Source organism: Eriocheir sinensis, chromosome 17 (assembly GCF_024679095.1).
Source record: "Eriocheir sinensis breed Jianghai 21 chromosome 17, ASM2467909v1, whole genome shotgun sequence".
In the NCBI taxonomy this organism is placed as follows: Eukaryota; Metazoa; Arthropoda; class Malacostraca; order Decapoda; family Varunidae; genus Eriocheir; species Eriocheir sinensis.
The window spans coordinates 18270616-18298019 of record NC_066525.1 but is presented as its reverse complement, the minus strand read 5'-3'; the positions used below and the strand labels follow the sequence as shown (position 1 = coordinate 18298019).

Below are 27404 nucleotides of genomic sequence, written 5' to 3'. Positions count from 1 at the left end.
CCACCACCACCACCTCCACCACCACTGCTCTTTCTCCCTCAAGCCACTTTGTCGAGGGTCGTTGGCTGCTGTACTGTGTTGCAAGTGTGGGATTAAGAGAGAGAGAGAGAGAGAGAGAGAGAGAGAGAGAGAGAGAGAGAGAGAGAGAGAGAGAGAGAGAGTGTGTGTGTGTGTGTGTGTGTGTGTGTGTGTGTGTGTGTGTGTGTGTGTGTGTGTGTGTGTGTGTGTGTGTGTGTGAGAGAGGGAGGAGGAGGAGGAGGAAGAGGAGGAGGAGGAGGAGGAGGAAGGGGAGGGGGAGGATGAGGAGGAGGGGGAGGAAGAGAAGGGAAAGGAGGATAATTATAATTTTAAAGGGCGATAGTGAACTAATTTTCCGTGTCTTCGTATATTCATTTATCTTCCAACTTTATGTATCAAATTATTTAGTTCTTACTCTACTATTTCTAGACACAGTTGGAAGCCTATGCCTATAAAAAAGATATTATAGTTGTATTTGTATGAATGAGAGTTGCGGTGGGAGTGAGGTCAGTGCGAGGTGGTGGTGACTGTATTGGCAGTGAGATAATGGTGGTGGAGGCGGTGGTGACAGTGTTGGTAGTGGTGATGGTGGTGGTGGCGGCGGTGACAGTATTGGCAGTGAGACAGTGGTGGTGGAGGCGGTGATGACAGTGTTGGTAGTGGTGATGATGGTGGTGGTGGTGGTGGGCGTGATGTCGCAACAGTCCCGAACATTTGTCTTACTTCAGCTGACCCAAACGGACCGACTGACTGACTGACTGAACGGATTTGGATCTCAGCCCCCCCCCACACAACCCCCACATTCTCCACCCCCCACCTCCCACAACGCCCCCCACAACCCCACACAACTCCCCACACATCATGATACCCTAAAGAACCTACTTTCCCTCTCCCTCTCTCAAGCTCTAAAGGTTACCCACAAAGGTCCACACAGTAGCCACAACAACACCACTCCTCATAACAAAAGCCTCGCTCATCACTTTATTCCCGGCCGCCCACATAACTCTCGCCCGCCTCTGCAAGCCATTAACAATTCTCCGTGATCTACCTGAGCCATAAATCGGGTCATGCTTATTCCAAATGTGCGCGTTCATGCATTTTACACCGTTGCCGTGACATGCGTGTTATGTTTGTCCATTTGTCCGTGTCCTTGCTGTGTTTGTATCGCTTATTACACGTAGCTACTTCACTAACCTGTTCTCCGTATTTCACATCACCTGTCGGACCATTAAGGAAGAAAAGAAACGGGTGGTTAAAAAATGGGGAGATATTGCAAAGCGAAATGAAAGGGAAAAATATAGGATGAAGTAAGAGGAAAGGGCAAGCTGAGAAAAACGGGAGAAATATGTCGAGGGAGAACTAAGAAAACCCAAGAATCAAGTCAATATGGGAGGTGTATGCAAGATAGGAAACGAAAAGACCGACAAAAAAAGGTTTCACCCGGGCTCAACCATACATATTTAACCTTTCTACTCTAGCTCATCCCTATACTACCCAAGCCCCTTATGCAAGAGTTAACCATCATCTTCGCTTTTCATCCCACACACTGGTAAACTCTGAAACAGCCTTCCTTCGTCAGTATTTCCTCCTGCCTATGATTTGACCTCTTTCAAGAAGTGTTATCAAGACACCTCTCCACCCGAAATTGACCTCTCTTTTGGCCACTCTTTACTTTTGTCTGTTGTGGGAGCGGCAAGTAGCGGACTTTTTTTCTACACTCTTTTTGTTGCCCTTGAGCCTTTGTTGTAAAAAAAAAAATCACCTCTATGCTTAAAAATATCGTCCAGCGTAAATGTGATTATATACAATGTGCTATGAACGGAGGCGTGTTTAAACTCATGTGCTTTAATAGCGAAAATAAACGCGAGTATTCTTATTTGCAAGGAACTAATGTTGTAAACGAATATACGAGTAAATAAACTTCACACTAACTTGTATCTGGGTTGTAATTTTTTTTTATTGGAGTTTAACTTCAGACTTAATTTCGAAATGCATTAAGATTCTAATTTTCTCTTTTTTTTTTTTACAGGATGGAGGACCAGCAGCGAAGTCGTGTGGAGGTGAGTACGAGGCCTGTATGTATGTCTCTGTGTGTGTATGTGTGTGTATGTGTGTGTGTATGAGAGACAGAGAAGGAGAAGAGAGAGATGAAACCATTTTCTCTCTCTTTAACCCTTCCATTGCAGACCATACATCAAGGCAATTACTTTCTCCTCTCTCGTATACATCAGCGTGCGTGGAATTTACAGAGCTACAGGGTAATTCATAAAGCCCAGGTGAGGCATGCCAGGTGTGCTGTATGTTTGTGAATTACCTGCCCCGCCGCACACCTGCCTCAGTGAGCGTGTTGTGTGAGCGGGGGAGAGTGATTGGGGTGGGAAACAGTTGAGAAGCGGGCAGGATACAGGGGGAGGTTTTCAGAGGTACGGAATTAATGCCGTGTTGATATGAGAGGAAATAATAACAGAAAAATTGAAGAAAGAAAGCAACGTGCGTGAGTAAGAAAGGACACAGGCGGTAAGAGGCGTGCCATAACCTAAGGAGTGATAGGAATGGGAGGAAAAAACTAAGAAAAAATGAAGAAAGAGAAAAGGGAGAGAAAAAAGAAATGCAACAAGGAAAGGAGTGGGAAGGTGGAAATAAGGAATGGAATGAAGGAATGAAGCAAGGAAGAGAATGGAAGGGGAATGAATGAAATCTGCGAGGAAGAAACAGGGAAGGTGAAAAGAAGGAATAAAAGGGAGATGGAATGAAGGAATGGAATGAAGGAATGAAGAATGAAGGAATGAAGCAAGGAAGAGGGTAGGAAGAGAATGGAAGGAGAATGAATGAAATCTGCAAGGAAGAAATAGGGAAGGTGGAAAGAAGGAATAAAAGGGAGATGGAATGAAGGAATGAAGAAGGAAGGAAATGAAGGAATGAAGCAAGGAAGAGGGTAGGAAGAGAATAGAAGGAGAATGAATGAAATCTGCAAGGAAGAAATAGGGAAGGTGGAAAGAAGGAATAAAAGGGAGATGGAATGAAGGAATGAAGAAGGAAGGAAATGAAGGAATGAAGCAAGGAAGAGGGTAGGAAGAGAATAGAAGGAGAATGAATGAAATCTGCAAGGAAGAAATAGGGAAGGTGGAAAGAAGGAGTAAAAGGGAGATAGAATGAAGGAATGAAGAAGGAAGGGAATGAAGGAATGAAGCAAGGAAGAGGGTAGGAAGAGAATGGAAGGAGAATGAATGAAATCTGCAAGGAAAAAATAGGGGAGGTGGAAAGAAGGAATAAAAGGGAGATGGAATGGAGGAATGAGGAAGGAAGGAAATGAAGGAATGAAGCAAGGAAGAGGGTAGGAGGGTGGTATGAAGGAATAAAGGAGGGAGGGGATGAAGGAACGCACTACGGAAGAGAGTAGGAGATGGAAATGAAGGAAGAGAATGGAAAGGTGGAACGAGGGAATGCAGGAATGGAGGGATAACTGAGGGCGGAATGAAGGAGTGCGGCAAGGGACAGCGTGGGAGAGGTTATCTTAATAGCTATGTTACGTACGTCACTGTGTTGGCCCATAAAACTGTAATAATGTGAGAAGACTGTGATTGCCTTAATTTGGGTTCCTGAACTTTATACTCAAGCGTTTATTTGGTCCATTTCCCAACGATTTTTGCTTCTGCTGGTGCTGCGTCGTGTCCTGGCTCTCGTTCTCTTGTTCACCTAATTCTCCTTTCTTTCCCTCTTTGTTTCTTCCTCTTTTTTTGTTCTCCTCTGCCTCTTGTTCACCTCCTTTTCTTTTCTTTCCCTTTTTGTTTCTTCCTCTGTGTTTGTTCTCCTCTGCCTCTTGTTCACCTCCTTTTCTTTTCTTTCCCTCTTTGTTTCTTCGTCTGTGTTTGTTCTCCTCTGCCTCTTGTATGTTTTCCTTTACTCTGTTTTCTTTTTTTAATATATTTTTCTCCTTCTTTGCTCACTCAGTTATTCCTCTTTGATCTCTTCCTCAATATATTTTCCTTCGCGTTCTCTCTTCATCCTCTTTGTTCTCATTTTTATTCTCTTCCTCTGCCTTGTTTTCTTTTTCTACATTCTTCCATATTGTTCCTCTTTCTCCTCTTCCTCCTTTATCTCTCTCACTCCTTCTCTTCTTTCCCCTTAATACCTTTTTAACGCATATATTTCTCCTTCTCTCTTTCCTCCTTGTTCTCATTCTCCTTTTCTTCTTCTTCTTTCACTTCCGCATTCCCCTTCTCTTATTCCATGTTTTCTTTCTCCTCTCTCTCCTCCATCTTTGTTCTTTTTCTCCAGCATTCTTTTCTCTCTTTCTATTCCTTGATTTCCTTCTCGTTTCCTTCTGCGTTTTCTTTCTCCATCCTCTTTTCCCGCCTTCCCGCTCCCCCTTTTCCTTCGTTAGTAACTTCTGTGTCGAGGTGAAGAGAGTGCCTTGTGGTATGCATGAGAGAGAGAGAGAGAGAGAGAGAGAGAGAGAGAGAGAGAGAGAGAGAGAGAGAGTGTGTGTGTGTGTGTGTGTGTGTGTTTTCAGGCTGGACAGGCTCAGTCAGGCTTCCCTTTAACTGATATCTCATATGTCCATTGCTTGTCCAACTGTACTAACACACACACACACACACACACACACACACACACACACACACACACACACACACACACACACACACACACACACACACACACACACACACACACACACACACACACACACACACACACACACACACACACACACACACACTCTCTCTCTCTCTCTCTCTCTCTCTCTCTCTCTCAGGTAAAATGTACACACTCCCTTTTTTATATCTTGAGCTCTTCCTTTTTAACATACAAATTGCGCATTAAATCGTACTCTTTTTTTTTTTTTTTTTTAAGTTTTAGCGAGTGTTAAGTTTTATCTACAAATTTGTACTTGTGTTTTGTTGTCATTTTTTTTCTACTTCACTTGAATTTACGCTTATTTTCTTACATTATTTTTTATCGCACACACTTAGCACACATTTTTCCTTCCTTCTTATATTACTGATACCTCGGTAGCTACCTGATCCCTGTCCTGGAGCTCTGGAAGGGAAGGGAAAGAATGGAAGGGATGATGCGGGGAGTGAAGGAATGGGAAAATGGAGCAAAGGGATGGGTGACGGGGAAAAGGAAGGGAAGGGAGGGGGCAGAGTTAGGAGAGGGAAGGGAAGGGAAGGGATGGATGGGTTATGCGGGGAAGAAGGGGGATGGGATGGGAAGGGAAAGATGAAGCTGGGATGGGGAGACGGGGGGGGAGGAAGAGAAGGAACGATGAGGTGAGAGGAAAGGGGCAGAAAGTTGAGAGAGGGAGGGGAAGGGATGTATAATACGGGGAAGGGGGCCAAGGGATGGGAAGGGAAAGGTGATGAGGGGATAGGAAGGGAGCAGAGAGCTGGGAGAGGGAAGGAAAGGAAAAGGAAGGATTGGGTGAATGATGGGAAGTGAAGTGAAGGGAGGGATGGGAAACAATGGAAAGGGAGGGATGGGAAAGAATGGAAAGGGAGGGATGGGAAAGAAAGGGAAGGGAGGGATGGGAAAGAAAGGGAAGGGAGGGATGGGAAAGAATGGAAAGGGAGGGATGGGAAAGAAAGGGAAGGGAGGGATGGGAAACAATGGAAAGGGAGGGATGGGAAAGAATGGAAAGGGAGGGATGGGAAAGAAAGGGAAGGGAGGGATGGGAAAGAAAGGGAAGGGAGGGATGGGAAACAATGGAAAGGGAGGGATGGGAAATAAAGGGAAGGGTGGGATGGGAAAGAAGGGAAGGGAGGGATGGGAAAGAAGGGAAGGGAGGGATGGGAAAGAAAGGGAAGGGAGGGATGGGAAAGAAAGGGAAGGAAAGGATGATGGGTGTGGGAAACATGGAAACATGGACTAGCAGGGTGGAGGGATGGGAAAGGTAGGTACACACGAAGCCTTAATGAAGAAAAACGCGAGTAAAATGCTTATTCACCTGAGCCTGATGAAGAGCCTCGCGGGCAGGTAACAGACGGTAAAAGGTAACCATTTAATCTTCTTCTTCGCCATGGCAGTGTATTCGGGGAGGGTATTATTGTTACTTTTTCTTAATCTTACTTTTCCCCTTTTGTTCGTCAGTCGAGCGCCGCCCCCTTCTGAGCCGCGGTCGAGGTGGGATGAAAAGTTGTATAGGGAGTATGGTTTTCACTCCTCTTTCCTTTCCCCCTTCTTATTAGTTTTGTTTTACTGTATAATGTTTGTTTCTTCCCTCTCCCATTTAGTAACAGACGCAACAGTTCAATTTCGTAACAGTTCTTTTTCTTTTTCCTCTTTTTCCCACTTTTTCTTTTTGTTCTTCTTCATTTCAAATTTCTTCTCTGGATGAAAGCAAGAAGAATAAGACGGAAAACGAGGGAAAAAGAGGAGAGAAAATAGAAGCAAGGGCAGCAGCAGTCTCAACGGGAATCCCTTATTTTCAACACAAACTCCTACAAACACTCCGGGCCGGCCAGTCCCCGTCACGTCCCCAGCTTGGCCGCACCGCACAAACCATCCTGCTAATCTTGGCGTCAGCTCAGGAGGAAACAAATGAGGGTCTGCGTTATACCCTTCCCTTACGCGGCTCCACATCCATAAACACTATACTTACTAACTTACCGGCACTCTAATGCTTCTTTTAAGACCTTTTTTGCTTGCGTCTCTCTTTGCTTCCTGTCTTGCGCTGAGTAGGATTTCGTTTACCTCATCGTCGCCATTTGGTGCGTAAATAAGAACAACTTTCAGTCTTCTTTTTCCATGTTTCCTGCGTAAGTACGATGGGAACGGAAATAAAACTCGGTGCTCTGATGTCCCTAAGGTAACGGGGGCTGAAAGAGGAGGAGGAGGAGGAGGAGGTGGAGGAGGAGAAGGAGAACGAAAGGGCTTCATAAGTTACCGGTGAGTAGGGAGAGAAGAGGACTCGGAAAACAGCGGCTGAAGGTATTGTTGTGAGTCTGTGGAGTCGGGAGTGAGTCAGTCAGCCCATTGTTCCTGTAAGGGGACGCCGGGCGCTTTCTCCTTATTCTTCTCCTCTTCCTCCTCCTATTCTTGTCTTCTCCCATCTTGCCCTCGTCTCTGTGTCCTCGTACTCGCCTCCCTCTTTCCTTTTCTTCTCCTCTTATTGGTCTTTCCCTTTTAATATTTTTACTGTTCTTTTTCATCTTCCTATTTTTCTCTTCATTCTTTACTTCTTTATGTCCCTTGTTTTAATTTTCGTTTTTCCTTCATTCACTTCCTTGTCCTTCTCACTCGTTGTCGTCCCCCTCCCCTCCTCCCCCTCCTCCTCTTTCTCATTATCTTCCTCTTATTGCTTTCGTCTTTCACTTCCTTATCCTCCTTATTTTCTCCCTCCCTCAATTCTTTCCTCATCGTCCACGTCGTCCCCTTGTTTTCCTCCTCCTCTTTCTGCTTTTCCTTATTGACTTCCTTCTCGTATTTTCCTACTTTTTCATTTCCCTTCTCCTCTTCCTCCCGCTCCTACTCCTCGTTCTCTTTCCTGAATGGCGTACGCATCGGAGAGTCTTTTTTTACCCCTCTCTCCCTCGTCCCGCCTCCACCGTGAGCACCACGAGGCCCATTGATCCGGCCAGCGCTGGCGGCCACCACACAGGCCCGGGATGGATGGAGCGAGTCTGGCCCGGGTGTTTGGTCTCCGTTTTATTGCTGTGGGACGGTTTATATTGCGGCTTTTAACTCTTCAACCGATAAATCATCCTGGGTAGTTGTTGTATACTGTAAGCTTGTCTTGTCCTTGCCAATTCCTGCGCATTCCTCCAAAAAAGAAATAAACTAATGAAAAAAAAGAGAAGTATGATAATTGAGTCACGTAAAGAAGAAACGTAACGAAATAAACTAACGTAAAAAAAGAGAGAATTATGATAACTGAATCACGTGAAAAATATTGTTACCCTTTCTAGTTATTACTCATATCAGGAAAAAAATAACCAACGTGAAAGATTGAAAAGTATGAAGATGAAATAACATTTAAAAGATTGATTTATGAACTCATTACGCTGGTTATGGTTTTTCTTTCACGCCCATTTTTTTCCTGTTACTAATTTTCTTGGTAAAATATTCAGCATAATGATGTATACGGCTTACTTAACAGACCATCATAATCTGGCGTCGGTAGAGACATGACTTGCTGTGGAAAGATTTAGGTTCATTGGGATAAGTCTGTTTTCCGGACTAATAACAAGCTAACTAGAAATATAAGTAAATGGCTGGTAAGAGTTGATGATAGACGGTGAACAGAAAGACATCAAAGCTATTAAAAAAATAAAAAAAAATCAACTCAAATTCTGTTTTCTCTGCTTCGAACCGTGGCTCGGCGGATGGCAGGTATTTATATCAAGAAATTTCATCGAGTATTGATAAATTGCGGCAATCTGTTTTGATGCAGGCTAGCGTCGACGGCGGTGGTGGCAGGATTGGTGGTGGTGGCGATGGTGGTGGTAGTGGTGGCCGTGGTGCTGTTGGTGGTGGTGATTGTGTTATTGGTAGTGGTTGTGGTGGTGATTGTGTTTAAGCTGGTGGTCCTAGTGGTGGGATTGTGTTATTGGTGGTGGTGATGGTGGTGACTATGGGTGTGCTGTGGATTCTAGTAGAGGTGGTGGTGGATCCATTATTGGTGGTGGTGACTGTGGTTGTGCTGGTGGTCCTAGTGGTGGTGATTCTGTTATTGGTGATGGTGGTCGTGAACGGCTCTACAAACCCCCGAAAAGAGTGCGTCGGGCCGATCGTTTCATCTGTGCCAAACGGTTTGTATCGCGAAGTTTGTCTGTGTGTGTCTATTCCGCCGCCGCCGATTGGTTCGCCTCGTATAGGGATTGTCTGGGCGCTGTGAGTCACTATTTCATCTGTGCCAAACGGTCTGCATGCCGCGATTCATGCTTGGCGAGCGTTGCAGGAAGAGGGAGGAGGGAGGTGCTTAGGTGTAGCGGGGAAGACCTGGACGTGGCTTCTGATTCGGGCAGCACTGGGTTCGAATATGAAGGGAGGAACACAGAACTGACTTACTAAATTAACGAATCCGTATTACCTTTGCTGTTTAGTCACATGAAGAGGTATTTTGTGACGAGGACATTGATATGGTGTTAAACAATCCTCTGTTTTCTGTTGTTTCCTTTGTTTTCGTTTGTCTAGTGGGTGGAAGAAGAGGAGGAAAAGGTAGTGATGGATGGAGGAAGAGAAGGGTGAAGAAAAAGAGAGAGGAAGAGATGTGAAGGAAAGGGAGAAAAGGAGGAAAGCATGCAGTGTTGAAGGGAGGTAGAAAGGGAATGATGAAGAGAAGGAAGTAGGGAGAGGGGCAGGTACGGAGGGAGGCAAGAAGGTAGAAAGTGCGAGAGAAGAGAAGGGAGAAAGGAAGGGTGGAAGGGAGGAAGTTAGTCTGGCGGTATTTATTGGAATCGAGAACCGCCACTTTAGGGCCACAACTCTCCCCTTACGCGCACGCACACACACACGCACACGCACACACACACACACACACACACACACACACACACACACACACACACACACACACACACACACACACACACACACACACACACACACACACACACACATGCACACACACACACACCTGATATTCAGTTTTCATATGATTTGCATACATTCATATTTTTCCCGTTTAGCATATGCATAACTTCCGTCCGATAATAACCGCATCGATTCAGATCAAAGTGACACTTTGTTACATTTAATTTGATTTTCACTGAATGCTTGTTCTATTTATTTCCTCTTTGAAAAATGTTAAACTTTCTGAGCTACCTCCACGAACGCCATTTCACTCACTCGCTAAGAAAGTTGCCAAACTTAGCAAAAGAGATTCCGTTCTTATCCTCCTTCATCCTCTCCGCCTGGGAGTTGATCCCGTTGGTGCGCGGAACAAAGACTCTTTCTCTTTTGTCCGCGTCTCATTGAAATGGAGTCGAATTCTATGTGTGGAAAAATATGCTTTCACACACGGCATTACATAACTGATGTCAAAATATATATATAAAAAAACACGATTATCTTATCATAACAGGCGAGTCACTATACCATTTTACTTCATGTATGTTCTAATTATTGATAAACTTCCTTTCAAAACGTCCAAATTACTGAACGTAGATTATCTGGTGAGTCACTGCATGGATACTTGGTTACATGATAGGGGAAATCCAGGCCTGAATGTTTCTTTTTTTATCAGTGGTTTGATTTTGATTTTTTTTATCGTATTGAAATAATTTGTATATACAGGCTGAATAGATATTTGTCCCTGAATAGACTGTCAACCACAACTCACCAAAATAACGAAGTACTGCGATGCGCTCTCAGACGAATGGCTCTGCAGTGTTGGTTCACACGAGAGGAAACAAACTAGCGGCTTTTAACGTAAAATTCAGTTGTACTCGTATTTTGCGGTTTGTTTTTTATTGAATCAGTATATCTTTTAGTCTCTCTCTCTCTCTCTCTGGACCTGACAAAGTATATCCAACTCTGCTGAAAGAAACAAAGAGCGAAATACTCTCCTCCCTCACAACCGTATTCAATATGTCCTTGCGACAAGGCATCGTCCCTTCAGATTGGAAAAAGGCTAACGTGACACCGATTTTCAAGAAAGGAGACAAAAAAGTACCAGGTAATTACAGGCCCATTAGTCTAACTTCGGTTGTAGGTAAGCTACTTGAGGGCATAATTAGAGACAAAATTGTGAATTACCTTGAAAGCCACTCATTGATTGGGGACTCACAACATGGCTTCCGAAACAAAAGATCCTGCCTATCAAACCTATTAACCTTTTATAACGACCTCTTCACTGTTTATGACGTAACCAAATCACTGGACGTAGTCTATCTTGATTTCCAGAAAGCGTTTGATAAAGTCCCGCATCATAAATTACTTTACAAATTAAAGCAAATAGGTATTGACGGTCAAGTAAACCAATGGATCGCGAATTGGTTGAGCAACAGACAACAAAGAGTAGTGATCGACGGATTTAACTCAGAGTGGGCGCCTGTCACTAGTGGCGTCCCTCAGGGCTCGGTCCTTGGCCCAATGTTTCATTATTTACATCAACGACGTGGATGTTGGACTCAATAACCGCATTAGTAAATTTGCAGACGACACAAAGATTGGCAACTCGGTTCTCACTGACGAAGACAGGCAAAGCCTCCAAGAGGATTTGCACAAAATTTCAGCTTGGTCGGATAGATGGGAGATGCCCTTTAACGTAGACAAGTGCCAGGTCCTTCAAGTTGGAACGAGGAATAAGAAGTTCGAATACGAAATGCGCGGCGTTAAACTCAAAAGCGTTCAATGCGTCAAAGACTTTTGGGTCAAAATCGCGTCAAACCTCAAATTCTCACAGCAATGCATCGATGCAGCAAATAAAGCGAACAGAATGTTGGGCTTCATTAAAAGAAACTTTGTATTCAAGAATAAAGATGTAATACTCTGCTCTACAACAGTTTAGTCAGACCCCACTTGGAATATGCGGTACAGTTTGGTCTCCCCACCATGCAAAGGATATTGCTAAATTAGAAGGTGTTCAGCGTCGGCAACGAAAATGATCCCTTCCTTGCGCAACAAATCCTACGAAGAAAGGCTTTCTACCCTTAACATGTTCTCTTGAGAAACGTCGCCTCCGAGGAAAACTGATCGAATGTTTTAAAATACTTAATGGTTTCACGAATGTAGACAGATCAACATTGTTTATGATCGATGACACTTTGCGCACGAGGAACAATGGCGTAAAACTCAGATGTAGACAAGTAAATTCAGACTGCACCAAATTTTTCTTCACCAACGTTGTAGTGCGAGAATGGAATAAGCTTCCACCGTCAGTGGTCCAGTGTAACACGATTGACTCCTTCAAAAATAAGCTCAACAGTCACTTCCTTCAACTTAATATCAACTAGAGTAGAAATGCAACGTTTTGGAGTCTTCTGATTAATGTAAAATCACTTAGGTTTAAGGACAGACCACCAAGTCTGGACCATGGGGTCTGTGTGGTCTGATTTTCTATGTAAATCTATGTAAATCTCTCTCTCTCTCTCTCTCTCTCTCTCTCTCTCTCTCTCTCTCTCTCTCTCTCTCTCTCACTCCCATTTCCATTTCTGTTTCCAGTTCTATTTACTCTCCATTTTACTCCTGTCCATTTCCAATTTCTCCCAACCCCACTGGTCCCCCGCGTAGCCACTGGCCTAAAAGAGAAAGAGGGAGAGAAGGAGAGAGAGAGAGAGAGAGAGAGAGAGAGAGAGAGAGAGAGAGAGAGAGAGAGAGAGAGAGAGAGAGAGAGAGAGAGAGAGAGAGAGAGAGAGAGAGAGAGAGAGAGAGAGAGAGAGGGAGTGAGAGAGAGAGAGAGAGAGAGAGAGAGAGAGAGAGAGAGAGAGAGAGAGAGAGAGAGAGAGAGAGAGAGAGAGAGAGAGAGAGAGAGAGAGAGAGAGAGAGAGAGAGAGAGAGAGAGAGAGAGAGAGAGAGAGAGAGAGAGAGAGAGAGAGAGAGAGAGAGAGAGATCGGTTTTATTCTTAACTTCAGAAACACAAGAACGTCTTCAGGAAAATGACATCTCGAACGACGGATCGTGTTCCACCTCGGCTCTTCATGTAACACAGGGGGTGGGGGGAGAGGGGGGAGGAAGAGTAGGTGGCGGAGGCGGAGAGGAAGAGGCGGAGGCGGGGGAAGAGAAGGAGGAGGCAGAGGCGAAGAGGAAGAGGAGGAGGAGGAGGAGGAGGAGGAGGAGGAAAACCTGTAATATATTTCTCACGTCCAACTTAGTGACTGATCGGCTTTGTCCTTTTATTTCTTCTCATATTAGATTCCGTCTGGTGCAAAAGACTTATCGGAAGACATATTAGGGAAGACACATCAGAAGAGGGCAAGGTGCTTAAGAGGTCGCTACGAAGAAACAGGCTCAAGGAAACCAGGGAAAGAAGGAGAGGTAGAGGGACGAAGATAGGAAGGAAGGAAAATAGGGAGGAGGGGCGGAGGGGCAGGAGGAACAGACAAATAAATATTGGAACGTAGAAGGAAATAGGAAGGAAGGTAAAAGGGAAGGAACTAATGAATAAAGGAACGGAAGGGGAGATGGTAGGAAATAGAGAAAAAAATGAAGGATGGAAGACCAAAAACGAAGTGGATAAGAAAGAAAATCAGTCTGTATGCTGTGTGGTCGGAATCTGAGCGACTGGAATGAGAAAGAGAGAGAGAGAGGGAGCGTGAGGGCGTGGAAAGAGGCGATAAATGCACTGTGAGAAGGATGTGGAAGAAGGGGGCGAGGGACAGGGATGGAGAGGCGTGGCAGGAGGGGCGTGTGAGAACGTTACGCATAATATGAAACCACCTTGGAAAAAAGGCGTGGAGGAGGCCATATCCTTCGAGGCGTGGCGGTAAGGGCTTCAAAAGGCGGACATAAAGTGACCTTGTGCTATTAGAAGGTCATGGAGGGAGGCATAGGCTTGGAAAGAGGTGGTCGTTGGGAGGTCATATGGAAGATCTTGGGAAGGATAGCGTTGGGGAAAGGAGGGGAAGGCTGGCATGTGAGAAGGGGGTTGAAGGACGACTGGAAGACATGGGGAAGGGTTTTGGAGGGAGGCATAGGCTTGGAAAGAGGTGGTCGTTGGGAGGTCATATGGAAGATCTTGGGAAGGATAGCGTTGGGGATAGGAGGGGAAGGCTGGCATGTGAGAAGGGGGTTGAAGGACGACTGGAAGACATGGGGAAGGGTTTTGGAGGGGAATAAGAAGAGGAGATGGTAGAGAGCATGGATAGAGGGCGTGAAGAAGGAGATGGGAACTATTGAGGGAGGTCTAGGGGATGAAATAAGAAGGGGAGACGGCATGGATAGAACGCGTGAGGGGAGAGAGGTCGCATGGTGGTGGTGGTTGTAAGGCAAGGCGTGAGGGAGACTAAGCGCGAGCGTCTGGCCGGTGTTTAGGTGAGCGGCGAGTCTTCCAGCCGTGTGGCTCACAAAGGGACGGAAATTCAGGTGGTCCGCCGGGCGTCAATCCTCCTTGCCTTCCTGTCCTCCTTCCTTCCTTCCTTCCCTCCTTCCTTCCTTCCTTCTCCTTCATGTTTTTGCTTTCCTCCCCTCCCTCGTTTTTCCTCCTTCTTTCGCTTGTCTTTCTGTTTTCATTTAGGGGATTTTAAGAACATTTTGCCACCGGTTAAAAATGTTGACGTCCTCCTCCTCCTCCTCCTCTTCCTCCTGCTCCTCCTCCTTCTCCTCCTCCTCGAATTATCCTCTGCCTCCTCGTCCAAGGTCAGTGAGGAAGGACTTAAGAATTTTTTTTCGCCAAGACAATCCTGAGCCCAAGTTTTCGTGGCTATCTTTAGACTCAGAAACGCCCTGACTCACCGTGACTCACTCGGAGAAGGCGTCGGGGAGGGGACGTACGTTGGGAATGGCGGGGAAGACGGGGAGGGGTCAGGTGATGGGTTGGCAGGGTTGGGTGGCAGGGTTTGAGATGCTGAAGGTGGCGAGGCATCGAAAAACGAGAGAAAAACAGAGGGTGAGAGAAAAGAAAACGTTGACTTTTGATTAATGGAGGAAAAGGCTTTTGTTCCGTCGGGTTTGCGAGAATCGATGTCCAGCGCTGGTTGGCTTGCCGTGTCCACTGGCCTAACGTGCTGGTTGTGAGGGGGTTAAGGACACGGAGGAATGCTTGTTGTCACTCTCTCTGCACACTATCTCCCTACCTCTAAAAGCATAGTCGAAAGAGTGTATTCAGCAAGGTTATGTTGGTTGTTCTTTGCCCGTTTTACACATATCAGAGCCTCAGTTCCCCTGTTTGAAAAGCCTCTGCCTGTCTCTCTCTTGTTTTTCTCTCGTCTTTCTCTTTCCTTAATGGTTTAGTTTTTCTTTTATAATTTATTTACTTCTTTATTCATTTGTCTTTGTTTTCTATTATATAATACATGGTTCATCACCTCCTTTCTGTTTCTGTATCCTTTTCTGCATCTCTCTCTCTTTCTCCCTCACTCCCTCCCTCCTCACCCTCCTGTCTCTGTAAACCTATCCCGACGTACAGGTGGCACCGTTCACACGCACGGGAGAGCCTGTTAATGGAAAACTCAATTATTTCAAGCACTTTTCGGGAGCCGTGACGAAGCCCAGGACTCTAAACGCAGGCTGAGTGTTCTGTTGCTGTGCTTTAGGCGGGGGGATGGGGGGGCAGTATTTTATATATGTGGTTTATAGTCCCCTGTGCTCACTTTCTCTTGCTGCTAATGGGTATCTATATCAAGGGTGCCTGCTTTATATGAGTTTTCCCTTACCCTAACATTTTGGGGTGGGTTGTTTTGGGGTTCTGGATGAGAGAGTGTTTGTAGAGGTGCATGGCTTAGTCCTCTGTGTGTTTTGTTTTGGTGTGTGCGTGTGTGTGTGTGTGTGTGTGTGTGTGTGTGTGTGTGTGTGTGTGTGTGTGTGTGAGGCGGGGAATATGTGGTGTGTGCAATCCTCCTCCCCCCTCCCCTCCTCCGCTCAGCCTTAGGCGCGGGAATAAGGACTAATTGGTATTGATTCAAAACTAATTGGTGAGGACCTTAAAAGCCGTTCAATCTTTTTAAATGAGAGAATGTCGACCATTAATATCCTGTTTTTATAAGTGTAATCTCAGCTTACTCTATCTCTACCTCGCTTTCGTGCTCCATTCGTTCCCTTAAAAGCACCGCACACAGACACATTAAGAAATATATGTTTTTTATGCTAGGTTAAAATGTCAATCCATACCTGCGAAAGCTTTTATATATCAGTTTTCCACATTAGGTTTTCTTCTCGTATATGTCTAAAGTCAATTCAATGTTTCTTTGCCATCCCTCCAATCGTGCTAATATCTAAGGCTGCGCGGCTCAACGGCTCCATTATCACCAACAGTTACGGCCCGGGAAAACTATTACTTCTCCTGCTCGGCCATCGGTGCTCCCTGACCCCGTGTTTACGTCGCGGTGGAGCTGTTATTGCGGCTGTCCTTGGGCATGAGGGACGCGTTGTGTTTTTGCCTTAACCCGAAAAGAAAATCGGTCTAAAAATTATGGCCCTCAGTTTTCCTCCATGTCGTGACCTTCCCGTTTGGGCTCGCTTCACCTCACGAATGCCAAATATTTGCTTCGAATATTGGGAGTAAATGAGGTCAGTCATCGGCGCCGGACTGTGAGGGACAACATGCAAGGGAGAAAGGTCACACACACACACACACACGCACACACACACACACACACACACACACACACACACACACACACACACACACACACACACACACACACACACACACACACACACACACACACACACACAAAACGAGGGGGCAGCGGCTCCCTCCTCGCGGCGTCAAGACAAACACAGCTGATTGGCCGCCTGAATATCCTTGTGAATGGCGTTGGGTGGGCGGGCCTCGTTAGCTTGTTCACACACACACACACACACACACACACACACAGACAGTAGGCGGTGGCTGAATGGTTAGCGTGCGGGCCCCGCATTCACCGCGTGATGGACGACGTGGGTTCGAATCCGCCGCTAACCACCTGGGATTTTTCTGTCACCGTTGAGTGGCTTAAGACTACCCACATGCTGTCCTGAAGATCACCCACCAACCCGGACTCTAAGGGAAACCGTCCAAGTGAATCAAGAACGAGTTCCGGGGTGCAGCATGAGCCAAGAAAAGATGGCGCCAATATAAAAGACTTGCCTGCGCCATGACTGGCTGGGGCCGACTACCATCCAGGCCACTCAAGAAAGCCTAACGGCGCTATAGGCTGACACGTAAACACACCCACCCACACACACACACACGCACACACGCACACACACACACACACACACACACACACACCCACCCACACACACACACACGCACACACGCACACACACACACACACTCCCCCCAAAATTAACGAGTCACATTACACTGACTTTTACGACAGTTGCTAATTTGTTTGATTAGTTTATATGCACCCCCCCCCCACCTATACCCCCCCCCCCCCACACACACGTAAGCAAACTCGGCTGTCAAATGTCAACAACTCATGGAACTGACCTTGATGTATCCTTCCTTCCCCTTCCCTCCTCTCGCAAAAAAAAAAAAAAAAAAAGAAGTAAATAAAGTTAATCACACCAAATTGATATTGCCAAATTAGCCCAACACTTTAACACACACACACACACACACACACACACACACACACACACACACACACACACACAATCTCCTCAACACAGTGTAGCCAAGCGTTGATACTCTTAGAATATTAAGAGACATTAAGACATTACGACGCATACTCAGGGATGAGGAAGAGGGAAGGAGAAAAAGGAATGAGATTAATGAGTGACGGAGAGATAAAGGGGTAATTAAACGAAGGGATTAGAAGGCATTTCAAAGAGAAGTAAGGGGGCTCAAGTACACAATGTTACTACCTGTACTGAAAGGGTTTATTTGACAGCAGGTAGAGCGGAGGAAGAGAGGAAGATTGTAAACACAGAGAGAGAGAGAGAGAGAGAGAGAGAGAGAGAGAGAGAGAGAGAGAGAGAGAGAGAGAGAGAGAGAGAGAGAGAGAGAGAGAGAGAGAGAGAGAGATAAAAGGATGCAAACGAGTGGTGAAGGAAAGATGCTAAGAAGGAGGGAAGACAAGGGAACGAAATTACGAAAGAAGGGTAACTGGAGACAAGAAAGGAAGAGAGAAGAAAGGAAAATAAATACATGCTAAACGGATGAGGAGAAGGAAGAAAAGACAAAAAAAGGAGTACATGAGAATGAAAAACAGAAGTTAACGAAGGACGGACTGAGAAGAAGAATGGAGGAGAGAGAGACTGGAGGAGAGGAGAGAAGGCAACTGGAGGGAGGAAAGAGATAAGCGGCAGAGATGAGAAAAGCGAAGCAGAGGTAAGGCGGAGAGGATAACTGGAGAAGAGGAAAAGGTGAAGAAAGGAGATGGCAAAGATGGGAAAGGAAGGATAGAAAGAGGTAGGAAGGAACGATTACAGACGAAAGAAATGAGATAGGAAAAAAGACATAAGGGAAAAATATGTGAATGGGAAACAGTGAGAGGCAAGAAAATAACAAATGATACTGATAAATGTGGAGAGAAGAAAGAGATATGGAGGAGGGATGAGGAATGGAGGACAGGGATAGGAAGGATGATTGGTGACGGGGAGAGAATGGAAAAACACGAGAAAACGAGAAGAGAATGGAAGAATAACACGAGAGGAATGGAGAGAAGAAGTGGATTGAGAAAGAAAGCAAGGAGGAAAGAGAAGAGAGAAGAAAGGAAGAATAGAAAACTGAAGAAAGAAGAATGGGGATAACAAAAGGAAGGAGGGATGGAGAAGCGAGGAATTAGGTAAGAAGGAGGAGAGAAAGAAAGCAAGGAGGAAAAAGAAAAGGGAATAGAGGAGGAATAGAAAACTGAAGAAAGAAGAATGAGGATAACAAAAGGAAGGAGGGATGGAGAAGCGAGGAAAGAGGTAAGGAGGAGGAGAGAAAGAAAGCAAGGAGGAAAAAGAAAAGGGAATAGAGGAGGAATAGAAAGCTGAAGAAAGAAGAATGAGGATAACAAAAGGAAGGTGGGATGGAGAGGCGAGGAAAGAGGTAAGAAGCAAGGAGGAAAAAGAAAAGGGAATAGAGGAGGAATAGAAAACTGAAGAAAGAAAAATGAGGATAACAAAAGGAAGGAGGGATGGAGAGGCGAGGAAAGAGGTAAGGAGGAGGAGGCCTGGGGAATGGAGGAGAAAGATAACGGGGAGGCAAGAGGAAGAGAGGAAAAAAACACACCAGCGCCCTGCCTCGTAACTCCCGTCCAGAGGAATTATTGCCAAGGCGACGTTTTTTTCCTGTCCTTGGGGAGGGGAAGAGGAGGAGGGGGAAGAGGAGGAGGAAGAAGAGGAGGAGGAGGAGGGGGATAGACCAAAGCCTCCCCCTCCTCTTCCCCAACCATGACTCCCCTCACTGCTTCTCCTCCTTCCCTCTTGCCCCAAATCCCCTCTCTCCTTCCCTCCTCCTCCTCCTCCTCCTTCTCTTCCCCATCCTTCCCCTCCCCTGCCGGCAAGGAGAAAGGACTTACGTGAGTCTCCTTTGCTCCGAGCTAAATTTACACGGGACGGGGAACACACACACACACACACACACGCACACACACACACACACACACACACACACACACACACGCACACGCACACGCACACGCATACAGTGAAGGAAGTAGTATCAACTTTTAAACATTCTTTCCCCTTTAACGACGTGAAATGAGGCCAAGAATGTTTCCTCCCTCTAACACTTATTTTTTCCTTCCTTCCATCCTTCCTGCATTCCTTCCTTCCTTCATTCATTCATTCCTTTCTTCCTCCCTTCCTTCCTTCCTTCCTCCCTTTCCTCATTTCCTTTCTTCCTTCCTACCTTCCTTCCTTCCTCTCTTTCTTCTCCTTCCTTCTTTTCTTCCTTCCTCCCTTTCCTTTCTTTCTTCCTTACTTCCTCCCTTTTCTCATTTCCTTTCTTCCTTCCATTCTTCCTACTTTCCTTCCTTCCTCCCTTTCTTCTCCTTATTTCTCTCCTTCCTTTCTTCCTTCCTTCCTTTCTTCCTCCCTTTCTTTCCTCCTTCCTTACTTCCTCCCTTTCCTCATTTCCTTTCTTCCTTCCATTCTTCCATTCTTCCTTACTTCCTCTCTTCCTTCTCCTTCCTTCCCTCCTTCCTTCTTTTCTTCCTTCCTTCCTTCCATTCTTCCTCCCTTCCTTCCTTCCTTCCTTTCTTCCTTCCTCCCTTTCCTCATTGCCTTTCTTCCTTCCATTCTTCGTACCTTCCTTCCTTCCTTCCTCCCTTTCTTCTACTTCCTTCCTTTCTTCCTTCCTTTCTTCCTTCCTTCCTTCCTTTCTTTCTTCCTCCCTTTCTTTCTTCCTTACTTACTTCCTCGCTTTCCTCATTTCCTTTCTTCCTTCCATTCTTCCTACCTTCCTTCCTTCCCCCTTTTCTTCTCCTTCCTTCTTTCCTTTCTTCCTTTCTTCCCTCCTTACTTCCTTCCTTTCCTCATTTCCTTTCTTCCTTCCATTCTTCCTACCTTCCTTCCTTCCTCCCTTTCTTCTCTTTCCTTCCTTCCTTCCTTCCTTCCTTCCTTTCTTCCTTCCTTACTTCCTCCCTTTCCTCATTTCCTTTCTTCCTTCCATTCTTCCTACCTTCCTTCCTTCCTCCCTTTCTTATCTTTCCTTCCTTCCTTCCTTCCTTCCTTCCTTCCTTATTTCCTTCCTTCCTTCCTTTCTTCCTTCCTTCCTTACTTCCTCCCTTTCCTTATTTCCTTTCTTCCTTCCATTCTTCCTACCTTCCTTCCTTCCTCCCTCCCTTTCTTCTCCTTCCTTCCTCCCTTCCTTTCTTCCTTCCTTACTTCCTCCCTTTCCTCATTTCCTTTCTTCCTTCCATTCTTCCTACCTTCCTTCCTTCCTCCCTTTCTTCTCTTCCTTCCTTCCTTCCTTCCTTCCTTCCTTTCTTTCTTCCTTCCTTACTTCCTCCCTTTCCTCATTTCCTTTCTTCCTTCCATTCTTCCTACCTTCCTTCCTTCCTCCCTTTCTTCTCTTTCCTTCCTTCCTTTCTTTCTTCCTTCTTCCTTCCTTCCTTCCTTCCTTCCTTTATTTCTTCCTTCCTTACTTCCTCCCTTTCCTCATTTCCTTTCTTCCTTCCATTCTTCCTACCTTCCTTCCTTCCTCCCTTTCCTTCCTTCCTTCCTTTCTTTCGTCTTCCTTCCTTCCTTCCTTCCTTCCTTTCTTTCTTCCTTCCTTACTTCCTCCCTTTCCTCATTTCCTTTCTTCCTTCCATTCTTCCTACCTTCCTTCCTTCCTCCCTTTCTTCTCTTTCCTTCCTTCCTTTCTTTCTTCCTTCTTCATTCCTTCCTTCCTTCCTTTCTTTCTTCCTTCCTTACTTCCTCCCTTTCCTCATTTCCTTTCTTCCTTCCATTCTTCCTTCCTTCCTCCCTTTCTTCTCTTTCCTTCCTTCCTTTCTTCCTTCCTCCCTTTCCTTCCTTCCTTCCTTTCTCCTTCCTTCTTTCCCTTTCCCTCCTTTGTCTCAGCCGTGTCAGCGTTCTGCCCCTCAGCTGTCTTCCCCCTTTTCTTCCTCCAGTTTTTTTCTTCATATTTCCACATGACTTTTTGGTGCGTACTGATATTATTTTTTTCATTATTATTATTATTGTTATTTTTATTATTATTATTAGACAGTAGTAGTAGTAGTAGTAGTAGTAGCAGCAGCAGTAGTAGTAGTAGTAGTAGTAGTAGTAGTAGTAGTAGTAGTAGTAGTAGTAGTAGTAGTAGTAGTAGTAGTAGTAGTAGTAGTAGTAGTAGTAGTAGTAGTAGTAGTAGTAGTAGTAGTAGCAGTAGTGGTAGTAATAGAGGTAACTGTAAAGGAAATAATACAATAGAACCTTACCTCTTTGCTCACTTCTCCTTCCCTCCTTCCTTTTGTTATCCTCTCTCCTCCCTTACTCCAGTTATCCTCCGGTTATTCCAGTTATTTCACTCTATTCCCTCTCCTCATTTCCCTCTTCTTCCTTTATTTCTTTCACAATCCCTTTCTTTCCCAACCTTCCTCTCTTGTTATCCTTCCATTCCACGTCTATCTATCTATCTATCTATCTATCTATCTATCTATCCCGACCCCCTGGAGCTATCGGGTGTGAGTGAGGCGCAGCGCATAACATAAATCATCTTCTCCGTTCTGCGATCGATGTGAAGAATGTGTGAACTTGCGCGGGGCTAAAACGTGTAACTAATACTGCTGACCTTCGGGAAACACTGAGCCGGGAGACGAGGAGGAGGAACACAAAGGAACACAAAGGAAGAACAAACAACAGCAGACCTGCTGGTCCTTACGAGGTTGTTTGTGACAAGCTACATTAACTATCTAATCAAAGGTGGAAGATGAAGGACAGCAAAGGCGAAGGCTCCTCCCCACCCCCCATCCCTCCAGCCAAAGCTTGCAGGAAGGGAAAAAGAACCATGCAGCATGGAAAAACTGCATGGAATTTATGTAGGAAAGAGGAAAGAACTACCATTACTGCTACCACTAACCGGGCGATAAAAGCGGACAAGGACACCAGTATTCGAAAGAACTTAACGTTATTACGACAATGAGTAATATCTTAGTTGCTGGTTGGATTCAAAACACTTGTCTAATCTATTCTTGAAGGCCGTAACTGTTGTACTATCAACGACATCACAAGGTAGAGAGTTCCAAACATTAACAACTCGATTGAAGAAGAAGTGTTTAGCTTCGTGCGACGAGAATCTTTTACCACTTATCTTCAAATTGTGATTTCTTCTTGTTCTATTTGATCGATCAATTGTAAAGTAATCTTCCGCATTAATATCACTGAATCCTTTGAACATTTTTAACACTTCTATTAGATCGCCTCGCATTCTTCGTTTTGATAGGCTGAATAAATTTACTTCTTTAAGCCTTTGTTCATATGACAAATTTCTCAACCTAGGAATCATCTTTGTTACTCTTCGTTGGACCCGTTCCAACTTTTCTATGTCTTTTCTGTAGTAGGGAGACCAAAACTGTACACAGTACTCTAGACGGGGTCGAACCAACGAATTATAGTTTTAATATTACTTTTTCCGATTTATTATTAAAGACTCGTCCGATGAAGCCAACCAATTTGTTTTCAGTTTTAACTACCTCTGAACAATGCTGACCGGGCTTTAAATCGCTTGATATAGTGATTCCAAGATCATTTTCTTTACTTACTTCAGAAAGTTGTTGGCCATTCATTACGTACCGAACGTGATTGTTATTTTTTCCGATGTGCAACACTTTACATTTCTCAACGTTAAATTTCATTTGCCATTGATTGGCCCAACGTGCAAGTCGATCTATATCTGATTGTAAAGCTTCTTCGTCGAGTATCGCAGTTACTTTACTTGCAATTTTTGTGTCATCAGCAAATTTTGATACTTTGCAAGTGAGTCCATCATCGATATCATTAACATAAATTAAGAAGAGCATGGGGCCAAGCACTGATCCTTGAGGTACGCCGCTTTTGACATCGAGCCAGTTAGATGTAACACCGTTTAGAACTACTCTCTGTTTCCGCTCAGAGAGCCAGTCCGCAAGCCAATTGTGAATGTTACACGAGATACCGTGCGCCAGTAGTTTGCTGAGCAATCGTTGGTGGGGGACCTTATCAAATGCCTTTTGAAAATCCAGATATATGATATCTACTGATCTGCTTTCATCGAACACCTCAAAAATATAGTGAAAAAATCAAGTAAGTTAGTCAAACACGAACGTTTACTACGGAAGCCATGTTGCGAATTATTTATTATATTATTTTCTTCGAAGAATTTCACCATATTGTCGCGAATGATAGTCTCCATTAACTTACAAACAATCGATGTCAAGCTAATTGGTCGATAGTTTCCTGGATGAGACTTGTCCCCCTTTTTGAAAATTGGTGTGACATTTGCAAGTTTCCAATCCGACGGAACTTTTCCAGCTGTTAAAGATTTATTGAATATGATGGAGAGCGGTTTACAAATTTGATGTCTGATTTCTTTTAAGACCCTAGGGGTAATTTTGTCTGGACCAGGAGCTTTGCTTACTTTAATCTTTTCAATTGTGCGTAAAATGTCACTTTCTACGATGAGCACGCCACTTAGGAGGAGGAATACATAGGAATACATAGGAAGAACAGACACCAGAAGACCTGTCGTTCTATGGTGAGGGTGTCTGTTTAGTACCGCTACTACTAGTAATCTACGTGTGGCAGGACAGGACAGAAAAGATGAAGGCTCCTCCCCACCCACCTCTCCCTCCGGCAACGTGCCGGCAGGAAATAGTTAGAAGAGAACACCATGGGCCTTTAAGGAAGAACGGGACATGGAAACTTTACAGTAACGAGAGAAATAAAAGGAAATTACTACCATTAACTTACGCTACTGGTGACCTAAGCTGTGGGGGAAAATAACACATCTTCAGGCTGTAGCCGTGCTGCAGTCTGCCTGAAACATATGAAAAAGAGTCAGTAAAATCTTATATCCCTGAAATACTTATCTAATGAAGACCTGAAGCTATTGATACTCTGTGCGCTAACTACTGACGGTGGGAGTCTATTCCGGTGATCGACGACTCTATTATTGAAATAACTTCTGTGCGCCAATGTGTTACATCGGTTTCCCTTTAACTTCATACCGTTGCTGCGTGTTATTGTGTTGGGGTCTCTCTGAAATAGACAGTCTGGGTTAATGTTTTCGAATCTATTAAGGATTTTGAACACTTCAATTAAGTCCCCTCGTACCATTCGTTTTTTTTAAGGAAAATATATCTAAACGCTTTAAACGGTCATACGGCAAGTTACGGAGCGCTGGAATTTGTTTGGTTGCTCGTCGCTGTACCTTTTCTAGCAAAACTTGAGGAAGAGGAGCAGGAGAAGGAGGAGGAGAAGGAGGAGGAGGAGGAGGAGGAGGAGGAGGAGGAGGAGGAGGAGGAAAATGAGAAGGAAGAGCACAAGAAGAATGATCACTTTTCATCTGATCGTTACTCTCCAAAAACTACATATAAGCGATTTGGTAATAAGATTCTTCGTGTACTAAATTATTCCGTCGTTTTTTAATTTTCTTATGGAACACTTGTCTCTTATTTGACAGTCATATAAATTCGTCTCGGTATAGTATGTAGGTGTCCTCTTTTTCCTCTTCCATTTCATCATTGTCTTCCATGACCTCGTCGTCCTCGTCCTCGTCTTTATCGGCGTAATTAACAATAAAACCAATCCCCTTACTTCCTCCATTTATCATTCCGTCTTGTCTCCCTCATTTTTCTTGTCCATCTCCGCAAAGTGGCCCGCTTACTTCCTTTACTATATTCTTCTGCCTAAGTGAAGGGACGTTGCCGGGAGCCGCTGCTAATTGATTAAAACTTCACCCAAAATCACTTAATCGGCATAAGAACTTCTGTGGCCATGTGCTTTAGGTAATTGTTGAAGTCGTTGCTAGTTACTGTTCACCGTGCATAAGTAAGCAATGGCGTGAAAGACCGTGTGTGAAGCCAAACGAATCCTCCTGCATTGTGTAGTTAAAGTTTTGCGCATATAGATTCAATTGGTGCTAGAATATCTGTGGCCATATGAATTAGCCGTGGACGTCGTTGCTTTAAATGTTCAGTCCTGTTCATCGCGCATAAGCAGCATTGTAACGGCTGGAAAGAGCAAATGCGGGAAGCCAAGACAATCCTCATGCGTTGTGTGGTTAGCCGGGCTTACACGCTGGAAGGGGCCGCCGCCGAGGGTGAATGAATGCACGAGGGGAGAGAGAGAGAGACAGAGATAAGGAAGGCTGGGAGGCGAGGAGAGCGGCGGGTCGGGGGTGGGCTGGTGAATGGCGGGGAGGGAGGAGATGGAAGTCGCAGTGTGGAGTGAATGAGAGGGAAGGAGGGAGAGGACACGACGCATACAAATAGGGAAGAGGCGGAGACTGAATGAAAGGAGGAGGGAGAGAATGAGAGCTGCGCATTCATACCCGACACATTATTTTTTCGGCCCCATTCGTACATACCATCGAGGAGGAAGAGGAAGAGGAGGAGAGGGAGGAGGAGGTGGAAGAAGCTGAAATGAGAGGGTTGGAGGAGTAAGAATGAAAAGAGAAGCTAGAATAAAGAAAGAGAAGGGAAGGAAGGGATAATAAAAGAGCTATTTTTAGTTACTATCCTGCACGTGTTTGCCATTGTCTTCGTTGTCACTGGAGGAAAGAAAAACGATAAGAAGAGAGCCAGGAAAGGAAGGAAGGAGGAAATGGAGAGAAAATGAGGATAAAACTACGATTAGATGGAAGGTAAAAAAGGAGCGATAATTATGGGTGACGCGAAGAATATGGATAAAGGAAAAGGAGGAGAAGGAAGAGGAGGCAAAAGAAAACTAATTGGATAGAGGAGAGAGATAAAAGAAGAAAAAAACGAAGAGGGGAGGATAGAGGGAAGGGAGAAGAGGGAGGGAATACAGGGAGGGAAAATTGTTTGTGCGCTCTTTCCTCCTCCTCCTCCTCCTCCTCGGATATCTCGCCGGGGCGCTTGACGTATAAGACTCGAGTATCGGCAAACTTTCGGAATGCGTCCTCGCTTGAATTTTATGACCTGCACAAAGAAGAAGGAGGAAGAGGAGGAGGAGGAGGAGGAGGAGGAGGAAAAAGGAGAAAAAAGAGACCAGATAAAAGAAGAGAAAGAAAAAAGAGGACGCGAGTTAGCAGGTGTGTTACTTTTGGCGAGGAGGAGGAGGAGGAGGAGGAGGAGGAGGAGGAGGAGGAGGAGGAGGAGGAGGAACAGGTGAGGTGTGGCCAGGTAGGAGCGATATTGGGAGGGAAAGAAGTGCACGCTGCGTTTGCTCTTATCTATTTTTTATACCACCTGCGGGGGGGAGAGAGGGAGAGAGAGAGAGAGAGAAGGGAGGGAAGGGAAGGAGAAGCAGATTTCTTTGTTCTCTTAGTGGTGTATTTTTTGTTCCTTCCATTCACTATTTTGCTCACTTGGAGGAGGAGGAGGAGGAGGAGGAGGAAAAATGAATAACGTCAATGAATGTGGTGATAATGTTGGTAATGGGGAGAGAGAGAGAGAGAGAGAGAGAGAGAGAGAGAGAGAGAGAGAGAGAGAGAGAGAGAGAGAGAGAGAGAGAGAGAGAGAGAGAGAGAGAGAGAGCAGTACCAGTATTTCTCTAACTCTTTATAGTTTTTGTCTAATCTTTTTTCCTCGTCTTTCCTCCTCAGCCTGATTAAATTCCTCACGTGTCTCCTGCATAAATTTGTCAGCTTCCGCCTCTGCTCTCGTCGCTTTTCCTCCTCGTTCTCCTCCTCCTCCACCTCCTCCTTCTCCTCCTCCTCACTTAAGGAACGCAGTAAAGTCCTCTCTGGCTCCCCAATTATGAAGGGATTGAGGTGCTTGAGAGAGTACAGCGACGAGGGACTCATTCTATTTTTGAGGGCACGGCCGTACGAAGAATGACTGACTAATCAGCCTCATCCAAGAAATGCTACGACTACAGGGAAGCGTGATTCAGGTCTCTTAAGTACGTGAAGAAGTTTATCCGCATCAATCACCCAAACTTTCTTAACCCCAAGCGAACTCGATACCTAGAAATGAAGTCAGTCGATTAAAACAAGCCGATACAGCACGGACATCGGCAAAAACATATCTTAAACCGAGTCATCTGTCATATAGCAGCAAATTTCATAAAGAAGTTATTAATACGAAAACGATTTAGTCATATAAAAGTCGCATTGATCGTTACTTCCTTGCTACGGGATTGAATTGAAGGTTTACGTACACAGGAGTAAATGTTTTAATCTGCTCTAAGGCTCATATAAGTAACTCTTTAATAGGTTGCATCACATAAGCTTGCTGCAGCCAATTCACAAGCCAGTTGATTTTCTGCTGCCTACTCT

The 27404-nt window shown here is 45.0% G+C and overlaps 1 protein-coding gene across 1 annotated transcript in view; it reads left to right on the top strand.

Moving 5' to 3' along the window:
• Positions 1–2052: 2052 nt before the first annotated feature.
• Positions 2053–27404, top strand: part of LOC127000046 (uncharacterized) — a 99243-nt gene continuing 73891 nt past the window's right edge. Inside the window, exon 1 of the mRNA XM_050863454.1 lies at positions 2053–2078. The gene's annotated coding sequence lies outside the window, so the exon portion shown is untranslated. The remainder of the gene's footprint in view (positions 2079–27404) is intronic.